Source organism: Macaca mulatta, chromosome 7 (assembly GCF_049350105.2).
Source record: "Macaca mulatta isolate MMU2019108-1 chromosome 7, T2T-MMU8v2.0, whole genome shotgun sequence".
NCBI classification, from domain to species: Eukaryota; Metazoa; Chordata; class Mammalia; order Primates; family Cercopithecidae; genus Macaca; species Macaca mulatta.
In genome coordinates this window covers 108055955-108063723 of record NC_133412.1, presented here as the reverse complement: position 1 = coordinate 108063723, position 7769 = coordinate 108055955, and the positions used below count along the sequence as shown (strand labels likewise).

General features: G+C 43.8%; 1 protein-coding gene and 1 pseudogene across 5 annotated transcripts in view; one reads left to right on the top strand and one right to left on the bottom strand.

Annotated features, from left to right (window-relative positions):
* LOC144330214 (uncharacterized) overlaps nt 1–7769 on the top strand; it is a 71841-nt gene that overhangs the window by 40917 nt on the left and 23155 nt on the right. The window contains exon 4 of one of the 5 annotated variants that reach the window (XM_077940898.1): nt 7611–7751. The exons of the other annotated variants lie outside the window; for them this stretch is intronic. The gene's annotated coding sequence lies outside the window, so the exon portion shown is untranslated. Of the gene's footprint in view, nt 1–7610; nt 7752–7769 lie in introns of those variants that run through there. 5 annotated transcript variants of the gene reach the window in all.
* Nucleotides 3776–5050, bottom strand: LOC694092 (immunoglobulin-binding protein 1 pseudogene; annotated as a pseudogene).

Below are 7769 nucleotides of genomic sequence, written 5' to 3'. Positions count from 1 at the left end.
ACTGGTGTGTTTTATTTTGTGTTTCTTTTGTTTGGAGTTTGTTGCACTTCTTGGATCTGTGGGTATATAGTTTTGATCACATTTGGAAAATGTTTTTGGCTATTACTTCTTCAAATATTTATTCTATCCCTCCATTTTTTCTCCCTCTTTTGAGACTCCAACTACACATGTATTAGGCTGCTTAATGTTTTCGCACAGTGCGATGAGATCTGATTATTGAGATCTGAGATCTGATCATTGAGCTCTGATTTTTTTCAACCCAATCTTTTATATTTCTGTCGTTCATTTTTGATGATTTCTGTTGCTATGCCTTCAAGTTTATTAATCCTTTCTTTTTCTTTTTCTTTTTTTTTTTTTTTTTTTGAGACAGAGTCTCACACTGTCACCCAGGCAGGAGTGCAGTGGTGCAATCTTGGCTCACTGCAGCTTCTGCCTCCCGAGTTCAAGCAATTCTGCTGCCTCAGCCTCCTGAGTAGCTGGGATTACAGGTGCAGGCCACCACACCTGGCTAATTTTTGTATTTTTAGTAGAAACAGAGTTTTGCCATGTTGACCAGGCTGGTCTCTAACTCCTGATCTCAGGTGATCCACCCACCTCAGCCTCCCAAAGTGCTGGGATTACAGGCATGAGCCGTTGTGCCCGGCCTTAATCCTTTCTTTAGCAGTATTTAATCTGCTGTTAATCCCTTCTAGTATATTGTCCATCTTAGACATTGTTTCTCTTTTCTTCTCTAGCTGTTTTATTTGAGTCTTAAAAATATCTTACATTCCTCTTCTTATCATATTCAAACTTTCCATTACCTTTTTGAAGATATGGAGTATAGTTAGAATAGCTGTTTTAATGTTCTTAACTAACAAATCCTATTGTCCTTGTCACATCTGGGTCTGTTTCTTTTGATTGTTTTTTCTTCTTGTTATAGGTTGTATTTTCTTGTTCAAAAGCCTTCTAATTTTTTGATTCCATGGTGCTGGAGTTTTCTGTATTTAAATGTTTTGGGTTTTGTTCTGGGATGCAGTTGTATTACTTGGAAACAGTTTGATTGGTTGTTTCAAGGCTTACTTTGAATCTTTTTTTTTCCCCCGCTGAGATGGAGTCTCACTCTGTCACCCAGGCTGGAGTGCAGTGGCGTGATCTCTGCTCACTGCAACCTCTGCCTCCCGGGCTCGAACAATTCTCCTGCCTCAGCCTCCCAAGTAGCTGGGATTACAGGTGCCCACCACCACACTTGGCTAATTTTTGTATTTTTAGTAGAGATGAGGTTTCACCATGTTGGCCAGGCTGGTCTTGAACTCCTGACCTCATGAGCCACCTTGCTTAGCCTCCCAAAGTGCTGGGATTACAGGCGTGAGCCACCGCTTCCAGCCGCCTTTTTTTTTTTTTTTTCTTTGCGATGGAGTGTCTCTCTGTCACCCAGGCTGGAGTGCGATGGCACTATCTAGGCTTACTGCAACTTCTGCCTCCCAGGTTCAAGCAATTCTCCTGCCTCACCTCCCAAGTAGCTGGGATTACAGGCATGTGCCACCATGCCCAGCTAATTTTTGTATTTTTAGTAGAGACGAGGTTTTGCCATGTTGGCCAGGCTGGTCTCGACCTCCTGACCTCAGGTGATCCACCCACCTCGGCCTCCCAAAGTTCCAGAATTACAGGTGTGAGCCACCATGCCCAGCCTTGAATCTTTGTAGGAAGGTCCATTACAGCCTTTAATATGGGGTTTATTTGGCTCAGCTCCTGAAGCAATACCTTCTCAAGACTCTACTCAATGCCTTGCATCTTAGGAGGTTTTTCCACTCTATGTGGTTGGACCACAGTTTCTGGTCCTGTTTAAATCCAAGTTTTGTTCTACTTGTTCTTCTCCAGTGCTTCTTTCTCAAATCTCAGTCGTTTTCTTCACATACATGTTCTGATGATCAGAACTCAGCTGAAGACTCAAGGAGAACCCTTCTGAGCTCTTCTATTATGTAGTTCTCTTCTCTGATTTTTACCATGTAAATTCTGATGCCTTCACCTCCCAGATCTTCAAACTATTTGCTCAGCTCAAAGAGGTGGCCAACATCTGTTTGGGGTGCTCCTCCCTGTGCTGCAGCCTGGAAATTCTCCTACAGCAATCATAGGACTCAACGTTTTTGTTTCCTTCTCTGAGAAATCACTGTCCTGCACTGCCTCCTGTCTGATATCTGAAAACAATTAACTAGCATATTTTTGTTCAGTTTTTTAAGTATTTTAGGTGGGAGGTTAATTCTGGTCCCTGTTACACCATCCTGGATGGTAGCAGAAGTCACAGCGTAAAGTTTTTATTTCCTAATGTTTTCTTAGTTATATGGATAATTCAAATGTTTAATAAGAACATATTTTGCATTTTAATTTTTTCAATCATTTTATAAGTTGGAGGAATCTTTAAAAGTAGAAAAGCAAAAAAAGGTGTAAAATGAACAATTGACAAATAGGAAAATCATGATACTTTACCAAGATATTGTACTAGCTAATTATTAAGCAACTTAGGTAATATCTCAAAGGCTTTTAGAAAACGTGTGTAAAAAATTATTTTAATTCCTTATTATGTTTCTTTTTTCTTTCTTTTTTTTTAGACAGAATCTCGCTCTGTCACCCAGGCTAAAGTGCAGTGGCGCGATCTCTGCTCACTGCAACCTCCGCCTCCCGGGTTCAAGCGATCCTTGTGCCTCAGCCTCCTGAGTAGCAGGGATTATAGGTGCCTACCACCACATCCAGCTAATTTTTGTATTTTTAGTAGAGACAGGGTTTCACCATGTTGGCCGGGCTGATCTTGAACTCCTAACAGGTGATCCGCCCGCCTCGGCTCCCAAAGAGCTGGGATTACAGGCATGAGCCACCGCACCTGGCCTAAATGCTTATTATTTATTTATTTTTATTTATATTTTCTTGAGATAGAGGCTCACTCTGTTGCACAGGCTGGAGTACAGTGGTGCAGTCTCGGCTCACTGCAACCTCTACCTCCTGAGTTCAAGTGATTCTCCTGCCTTAGCCTCCCAAGTAGCTGGGATTACAGGCACTCACCACCATGCCCAGCTCTTTTTTTTTTTTTCCAGTAGAGATGGGGTTTTACCATTTGACCAGGCTGGTCTTGAACTCCTGACCTCAAGTGATCCACCTGCCTCAGCCTTCCAAAGTGGTGGGATTACAGGTGGCAGACACCACACCCACACTTACTATATTTCTATTTACGGCTTCAAGTCTTAAACAGATTCCAGGACTAGAAACATTTTGAAAACTCACTGTTCCACTGCAATTTTGCTCTTAAGTAAAATTTGAAAATTTTGCTTTTAAATGTGGGAGATATTTAGCATAATATTTAATTTTTTTTTTTTTTTCTGAGACAGAGTCTCACTCTGTCACCCAGGCTGGAGTACAGTGGTATGATCCCAGCTCACTGCAACCTCCGCCTCCCAGGTCCAAGTGATTCTCCTGCCTTGGCCTCCCAAGTAGTTGGGATTACAGGCATGCACCACCATGCCCGGCTAATTTTGTATTTTTAATAGAGATGGGGTTTTAGCATGTTAGCCAGGCTGGTCTCAAACTCCCAACCTCAGGTTATCTGCCCGCCTCAGCCTCCCAAAGTGCTGGAATTACAGGTGTTAGCCACTGCGCCCAGCCAAAATTTAATTTTCAAGTGGCCAGTAGTTACTCCAATGAAGCCAAAAATAATTAGTATCATTTTCCAGCCCAAGTTGCAGAATGACAGAACAGAGAAGGCATCTCAGAAGAATTTTTTTTTTTAATCGGTGGACACTTTATTGAATGCAAAGCAAGATTTAGCATCTTTGCCTTCGTTGTACACAGCTGAAGCAGAAACTCAGGGAGGTGAGGACTGCATGGTTTTCCTTGGCGTGGGAAGTGTGCACCCTGCAGTCCTCTTGTGTTGTGGGAAGATCAGCCCATGTTCTGTCGGCTGCCATAGCCCCTAGGATGGGTGCCCTTCCAGTCATCCCACTCCTGAGCTCTGTAGAGTATTGGTTCATCATCCTCTTCCTCCTTTTCTTCTTGATCTTCCTGTTGCTGAGCTGCTTTTCTGAATTCCTCTGGTGTTGCCTTGGCTATTCCCTGATCTGGTAATGCTCCATATTTCCAACGTTGCTCATACCAGTCACTCACTGTCATAGTTGCCAGACTTGGATAACCAACTCCAAATACTTTGGCTTGGGCCATGTTCCGAGTGAGAATGAAGGGTTTCACTGGAGGTCTCTCCTGGCGAGATGAGTTAGAAGTTGATGCCTCTCTTGAAGAGTCTCTTTCTCTCAGGATCTTTATTTCCTGGGTCAATGCTCTCAATCTCTTCTAAGTTGATATCAATCCACCTCTGAAGGCGAAGAAGATAATATTCACGAACAGCTCATCATCTGCTTGACCACTTTCCACAGCAGATTTCATTGCAGACAACCTATGCTCCAACTCCTTCTTCTGCTTGTGTCTCTCTCTTAGCCTGTCTTTGAGACGCCATAGCAATGAGGCTAGGATAAGCCATGGAGGAATTAGCAGTGTGATTTTCAGCTGAGTTCTTGGTTTTGGGCAGCTCAAACTCTGCCACATGACATCAATGGCACAGTTAAGTAGTTTATAGTGTTCTCGAGCCCACTGCAAATGATCTAGACGCTTGCTGGGCTTGACTTGTTTCATGGTGAGGGCTCCCTGAAACACTGGCACCAACAGGTACTTCAGGTCGGTGGAAGCAATTGCTTCCAAATCTTCATTTTAGCTGAACAAGTCGAGCTGCAGTAATATTTTGGCAGCCTTCTCAAGGAGGTCCAGGCCCTTGAACACCTTCTCCTGGACTGTCCGGGAACCGGCAGGTTCAGTCGCTACTTCTGCATCATCCAGAAGCTCTTTGCTGGTTTTGAACAGCTTGGGGAGCTGTGGCAGCAGTAACTCATCTTCAGCAGCCATCTTGGAGAGGGACGAACAAGAAATTATTTTTAAAGGAAAACTTTCAAAGTGAAAAGAGAAATATATCTTCTCCTGGGAGTACTAAAAGAAAACCTCAACTTAGATGAGTTATCTCATATTTTCCAAACAAAAATAATCACCTTTGGGCCAAGAAGAGGTGTGGAAAGTTTCAAACAGAGTTTTTATAAAGAAGGTACAACTGAGGCCAGGCGCGGTGGCTCAAGCCTGTAATCCCAGCACTTTGGGAGGCCGAGACGGGTGGATCACGAGGTCAAGAGATCGAGACCATCCTGGCTAACACGGTGAAACCCCGTCTCTACTAAAAAGTACAAAAAAAACTAGCCGGGCGAGGTGGTGGGAGCCTGTAGTCCCAGCTACTCGGGAGGCTGAGGCAGGAGAATGGCATAAACCTGGGAGGTGGAGCTTGCAGTGAGCTGAGATCCGGCCACTGCACTCCAGCCTGGGCGACAGAGCGAGACTCCGTCTCAATAAAAAAAAAAGAAGGTACAACTGAAAAGGAGTTTTAAACACAACCACCTCTCTCACAGGCTTATTAGATCCTGATCACCTAAGAGTTTCTTGTCAGCACTCTTGTCAAATGGATGAAATGAGCCCGGAAGGCTACCTCTGACAAAAAGGAAGGCATAGCAGAAATGTCACTGTGTAAGGGTGCCAATGGGCACAGATGTGGTTATCATCTTCCACTAATCATCTAAGAACAAAGCATCTTTTGGTCCTTTTGGAGGCTAAATGGGATGGTTACTAAGTGGGAAGGATGTGCTTTCCTAATACAGCAGCATAATAATTGTTCTAAAATATTTTAACCCTGGCTGGGCGCAGTGGCTCACACCTGTAATCCCAGCACTTTGGGAGGCCAAGGCGGGCAGATCACAAGGTCAAGAGATCGAGACCATCCTGGTCAACACAGTGAAACCCCATCTCTACTAAAAACACAAAAAATTAGCCGGGTGTGGTGGCAGGCGCCTGTAGTCCCAGCTACTCAGGAGGCTGAGGCAGGAGAATCGCTTGAACCCAGGAGGCAGAGGTTGCAGTGAGCCGAGATCATGCCACTGCACGCCAGCCTGGGCAACACAGTGAGACTCTGTCTCAGAGAAAAAAAAAGGGCAGGGGGTGCCAGACATGGCAGCTCACGTCTGTAATCCCAGCACTTTGGGAGGCCACGGCGGGCAGATCAAGAGATCAAGACCATCCTGGCCAACATGGTGAAACTTCATCTCTACTAAAAATACAAAAATTAGCTGAGTGTGGTGGCGCGCACCTGTAATCCCAGCTACTAGGGTAGCTGAGGCAGGAGAATCACTTGAACCTGGGAGGTAGAGGTTGCAGTGAGCTGAGATTGCACCACTGTACTCCAGCCTGGCGACAGAGCAAGACTTCATCTCAAAAAAAAAAAAAAGTATAAAAACCTCAACAATTATAATTTATCTGATCTTATTATGTAAAGGGGCTCTTGAGAACAGCTGGTTTATCTCAATATGGTATATTCAGAATAGTCAAATAAAGTTTGTTGCTTGTTTTTGAGACACGGTCTCACTGTTGCCCAGGCTGTAGTGCGGTGGTGCATTCCTCAGTCTCCTGAGTAGCAGGGCTACAGACACGTGCCCCCATGCCCAGCTGATTTTTAAATTTTATGTAGAGATGGGGTCTCCCTGTGTTGCCAAGGCTGGTCTCAAATTTCTGGGCTCAAGGGGTCCTCCTGCCTCAGCCTCCCAAAGTGCTGGGATTGCAGGTGTGAGCCACCACACCCAGCCACTGCCCTGGTCTTTCAAAGCACTGGGATTACAGGTGAGCCTTAATTTAGAGATAGTATTTCCCTTCAGAGCAGAGATCAGGCTTGTTTACTTTCCTGTATAATAAAGTTAATGTCTCCCTCCAGAGCAAAGACTTTGCAGGTTTAAAAGTTGTCGTTCGAAACTAATGGGAGTTCTGTGGCGCCTCTGGCCTGGCCTTCCCTTTCTTGTCTGACTCGAGAAACCAACTGAGTTCCTGTTTCTAGTAGCTTAGCTCCCACTGCCTGGGAGGAATCAGGGACTCTGCAGCCCTTGCCAGTTGTCCTTGAATCCCATCCAGGTCAGTTCTAGATTCTAAACTGAATCTTTTTCATGATAATTGTCAAAACAGTGAGGAAAGCCCTAAAAAAAAAAAAAGTCATTGACCCTTCCTAAACAATTATCTTAATATATATATTCTAAGACTTTTTAATGTACATACTATATTAGAAATCCAGTTCTCTTGTAGATTTCTCATTGAGGGCACAAACATTTATTTCCATCTCCTATGTAACTATTCATAAACTTAAAGATGATTACTGGAGCAACTTTCACCTTTCTCAAGTTAAATAAGCACTGTGCCTTTAACCTTTCCACATAAATTCTGTTTTCTAATTTTTTGGAGTTTTTTTGTTTGTTTGTTTTTTGGTTTTTTTGTTTTTGTTTTTGTTTTTGTTTTTTGCTATTTTGTGTTTTCTAATTTTTAATCCTTTGGTTAATCATGCCTCTGGATTTTTTCCCATTTTCTTCATCTCTTGAATTTAGAGCCCAGGATCGGATACAATACCCTGGTAAGGGGTTAATTCCTATTGCATAGATTTTTGAGACCTGCCACAGACTAGTTGAGGACAGATACTGTTTTATATTTTTCTAGTATCAGTAACTTTCTTTTTTTTTTTTGAGACGGAGTCTTGCTCTGTCCCCCAGGCTGGAGTGCAGTGGCCGGATCTCAGCTCACTGCAAGCTCCTTCTCTCGGGTTCACGCCATTCTCCTGCTTCAGCCTCCCGAGTAGCTGGGACTACAGGCACCCGCCACTTCGCCCGGCAAGTATCAGTAACTTT